General features: G+C 53.2%; 1 non-coding gene across 1 annotated transcript in view; it reads right to left on the bottom strand.

Annotated features, from left to right (window-relative positions):
• Positions 1-15, bottom strand: part of LOC126093606 (small subunit ribosomal RNA) — a 1,908-nt gene extending 1,893 nt beyond the window's left edge. Inside the window, exon 1 of the ribosomal RNA XR_007521736.1 lies at positions 1-15. This exon is cut by the window's left edge and continues 1,893 nt beyond it. This is a non-coding gene — a ribosomal RNA (small subunit ribosomal RNA).
• Between the last annotated feature and the right edge of the window lie 4,985 nt (positions 16-5,000).

Raw genomic sequence — 5,000 nt, 5'->3', positions numbered from 1 at the left:
AGGATCAACCAGGGAGCTGCGTCAACTAGAGCTGAGCAGCCGGCCGCCCGGGAGTGTGTCCCAGGGGCCCGCGCGAACACGCAAGCGTCCGCTCAATTATTCTGCAAACAGGAGGAGGCTGAGCTCCCCTGCACAATACACCTCGAAACCCTCTCAGGTCCCGGCGGCGCGCAGCGCCGTCCTAAGTACTTGGTCGGGTTCGAGAGAGGCGCAATCGCCCGGAGTTAGGCGAGTAGACGCTTTAGGTGCGACCACCCGTGCTCCCAACTGAGCTTGCCGCTGCCGACAGAGGCCCGGGAGCGTGCTGTCGTGGCATTGCCGGCGGGAGACAACACGCGCCACCTACGGTGACCGGCAGCTCCAACGCCAGCGCCACAGAAGGGCAAAGGCCCCACGTGGGTGCCGAAGCGAACTCTCCCAGCACAGCGCACGTGCCAACACGTCTGCACAACTGCGATACAAACCACCAGCGAGAACCGCTGGGGCGACCGAGCAGCAGACGGCGTCGCGGCGCCGAGTGCCGGGCGGCGGCGCATCCTCAACGCACACAGTCCTCAATCGGACCAGCACACTGCAGATGTCCACCGCGCTTCGCACCGGGCCGGCGAGGACCCACTTTGGCTGCACGGCGCCGCGCGCAGGGTGCCCCGGCGCGCAGCTGCGCCGCCTGCCGCGTCCGTCGGCCGGCGCGCCTGCCACTGGGCGCCCCCACCAGCCGGCTGTAGCGCGTGCGCCCACGCACCGCGCGGCCAGCACGCCGGGCGGCCCCCCCTCACCGGCCGGGGACAGTCCCACCCACCCACAGCCGCGTATCGCTTCACACCCAGATTCACATTCACGTTCGTTGGTATGGTGGGGAACAACAACCGCACCACAATGGGTTTACCAGTTGTTCATTTGCGTAACGTCACCAGCAAACGTAGACGTCCATCCCAGTTTGCAAATGCAACGATTATTGCATACCTGTCTGTTAGGTGTCACGACACACTACGTCTGCCCACATACACGCAACAAAATGTGCACGACTAGAGAACACGTGGGAGGTGGCCCCCTACGTATGCGATGTCCATTACGAGACCGACTGTCAACCAGCATCTGTACCATGTCGCAGATGTGGAACGCGGTGCACCATGCTATCACACTGTGTGAGAAGAGACGACTACGTTTGAATACACGCGCCACTACATCAACAGACGGCTCATGCTGATCGCCATCCAGGGCGTCCGTTAATCCCACACGTCTCTATGGCGTACCACACTGCAATGTAGCTGTTATGGGGAGACGGCACGTGGCTGAGTGCACAACATTTGGACCGTATGGTTCGCTGTTGTTGGGCGCAGTCGTTGTACGGTCACACATGTGCCACAGCGTATCATGCAGTACATACGGACCTATGTGCAGTACAATGTGAGGGTTAAGCTTACGACATCAGCGGACAGTGGACACAGGCCGTACCACGACGTAGACTGAGCGCTTCGACATGCGAATGCCAGTGAACAGCTGCGAAGGGCATTGAACACGCAAGCACCTGAACGACCAGCGTGCGAAGGCAGGGGGGAGGGTGGGGGCGATGTACATCCTGCAGTCGTCCACATTACAGTGTACAGCGGGAGCATGTAAAAAGTAAGCAACACTTGCGAAGTGTTGAACATGAAACGATACACAAGAGGGTGGGCGGTGCGAGTAGCGAACTATATTCAGAGGGTTGTGGTTAGACAACACTGGATTAATGTAACGTGTCATATGCCAATTACAGAGCAGGTTAAGGCACAACTTGGGTTAGGTTAAGGCACAACGTGGGTTAGGTTAAGGCACAACTTGGGTTAGGTTAAGGCACAACGTGGGTTAGGTTAAGGCACAACGTGGGTTAGGTTAAGGCACAACGTGGGTTAGGTTAAGGCACAACGTGGGTTAGGTTAAGGCACAACGTGGGTTAGGTTAAGGCACAACGTGGGTTAGGTTAAGGCACAACGTGGGTTAGGTTAAGGCACAACGTGGGTTAGGTTAAGGCACAACGTGGGTTAGGTTAAGGCACAACGTGGGTTAGGTTAAGGCACAACGTGGGTTAGGTTAAGGCACAACGTGGGTTAGGTTAAGGCACAACGTGGGTTAGGTTAAGGCACAACGTGGGTTAGGTTAAGGCACAACGTGGGTTAGGTTAAGGCACAACTTGGGTTAGGTTAAGGCACAACTTGGGTTAGGTTAAGGCACAACTTGGGTTAGGTTAAGGCACAACTTGGGTTAGGTTAAGGCACAACTTGGGTTAGGTTAAGGCACAACTTGGGTTAGGTTAAGGCACAACTTGGGTTAGGTTAAGGCACAACTTGGGTTAGGTTAAGGCACAACGTGGGTTAGGTTAAGGCACAACGTGGGTTAGGTTAAGGCACAACGTGGGTTAGGTTAAGGCACAACGTGGGTTAGGTTAAGGCACAACGTGGGTTAGGTTAAGGCACAACGTGGGTTAGGTTAAGGCACAACGTGGGTTAGGTTAAGGCACAACGTGGGTTAGGTTAAGGCACAACGTGGGTTAGGTTAAGGCACAACGTGGGTTAGGTTAAGGCACAACGTGGGTTAGGTTAAGGCACAACGTGGGTTAGGTTAAGGCACAACGTGGGTTAGGTTAAGGCACAACGTGGGTTAGGTTAAGGCACAACGTGGGTTAGGTTAAGGCACAACGTGGGTTAGGTTAAGGCACAACGTGGGTTAGGTTAAGGCACAACTTGGGTTAGGTTAAGGCACAACTTGGGTTAGGTTAAGGCACAACTTGGGTTAGGTTAAGGCACAACTTGGGTTAGGTTAAGGCACAACTTGGGTTAGGTTAAGGCACAACTTGGGTTAGGTTAAGGCACAACTTGGGTTAGGTTAAGGCACAACTTGGGTTAGGTTAAGGCACAACTTGGGTTAGGTTAAGGCACAACGTGGGTTAGGTTAAGGCACAACGTGGGTTAGGTTAAGGCACAACGTGGGTTAGGTTAAGGCACAACGTGGGTTAGGTTAAGGCACAACGTGGGTTAGGTTAAGGCACAACGTGGGTTAGGTTAAGGCACAACGTGGGTTAGGTTAAGGCACAACGTGGGTTAGGTTAAGGCACAACGTGGGTTAGGTTAAGGCACAACGTGGGTTAGGTTAAGGCACAACGTGGGTTAGGTTAAGGCACAACGTGGGTTAGGTTAAGGCACAACGTGGGTTAGGTTAAGGCACAACGTGGGTTAGGTTAAGGTAGAAATTGCGTTACATTGCGGTACAAATTGCGTTACATTGCGGTACAAATTGCGTTACATTGCGGTACAAATTGCGTTACATTGCGGTACAAATTGCGTTACATTGCGGTACAAATTGCGTTACATTGCGGTACAAATTGCGTTACATTGCGGTACAAATTGCGTTACATTGCGGTACAAATTGCGTTACATTGCGGTACAAATTGCGTTACATTGCGGTACAAATTGCGTTACATTGCGGTACAAATTGCGTTACATTGCGGTACAGATTGCGTTACATTGCGGTACACATTGCGTTACACATTGCGGTACACATTGCGTTACACATTGCGGTACACATTGCGTTACACATTGCGGTACACATTGCGGTACACATTGCGTTACACATTGCGTTACACATTGCGGTACACATTGCGGTACATTGCGGTACACATTGCGGTACATTGCGGTACACATTGCGTTACATTGCGGTACACATTGCGTTACATTGCGGTACACATTGCGTTACATTGCGGTACAAATTGCGTTACGAATTTGGTTAAGTTAAGGTGCAAAATGGGTTAGGTTAAGGTGCGAAATGGGTTGGATTACAGTACACAACGTGGTAAGAGAGTGTGTTGGGGGGGGGGGGGGCCGAGGTTCGTTGGTAGTGATCATTGTAAGTGAATGTCTGAGGCAGCTTCAGTATGTCACAGCAGTTATGTCTCGTCAGGATGCGCTTTTCGCTCGTGACTGGAGGCGCGCCGCGTCTGTGGTTGCGGCAAGGGAGCGGCAGACCTGTGTGATTCATTCCTGCCATTGTTTCTGTGCCGTAACAGGAGGCAGTGTGGTGGTGTTGGGTGCACCCCTGTGTAGGACATGTGTGGGTGTTGGTGGCTTATCTGAGCAATTGTGGATGTCGGACGGGTGGGATATTCTATTTTAGAATTGGACCCCCTGGTGTGGTTATCATAGTGTGGATGGTGTACTGTGGCGGAGAGGATGCACCGGACGTTGGTCCATGCTGGTGCTTACATATTGTATCTGTGTCTGTTACAGGCAGAGAGTAATGTGTGATAGAGTGTCTCGCTGATGTGTGGTTCATATTGTGTGCACAGACTTACAGCATGTATAGGGACAGCGGGAATTTGGCATATTGGATATAACTCTTCGTGAAACGCAAGATATAGGGGTGGATTGCAACGTACGAGTGCGGGAAGAGTCCGCCGTTCATCCGCTGGAGTTGCGATTTCGGCGGTTGGGGTGGGGCACGTGCGGGTGCGGGTGGAGTGATTGTCGGTTGACTACTTCGTGCGACGCAGGCACTGGCGTTCGGGTTCCTGTGGTGGACAGATTATGCAGGCTTTGTGGGTGGCGTCGGAAAATGGGTACTGTGGGACCTAGCGATGTCGTAGTCGGGGTGGCGTCTCATAGATGGCGGTATCGTCGGTGCAGCAGGTCATGTTTCGGGAGACTTGCAGATGGCGGTATTTAGTTTTCGTGTTGCGCGCGACATGGTGGACGTAGTGTCGTCCGATTCGCGTAGATGGGGCTATTGCATGTGGTTTCGTCACATTGTCATAGATGGCGATGCTGTGGTTTGGCAGTATGGTTGGTGTAGTTCCGTTGGATTCCTGTAGATGGAGGTGTCGTTTCTGGGCCAGACGGCAATGTAGTTTGGTCACATTCTCATAGATGGCTGTGTTGTGTCTGTGGGTGGCGGTGTCAGCGTCGTCCCATAGAGGGCGGTATGGTCTGTTTATTGTGGACGTTGATGTCAGGACCAGAGGGCGCGCGCGA

Source organism: Schistocerca cancellata, chromosome 7 (genome assembly GCF_023864275.1).
Source record: "Schistocerca cancellata isolate TAMUIC-IGC-003103 chromosome 7, iqSchCanc2.1, whole genome shotgun sequence".
Classification (NCBI taxonomy): Eukaryota; Metazoa; Arthropoda; class Insecta; order Orthoptera; family Acrididae; genus Schistocerca; species Schistocerca cancellata.
Note: the sequence above shows the minus strand (reverse complement) of the source record. Positions and strands in the feature narration are given on the sequence as shown.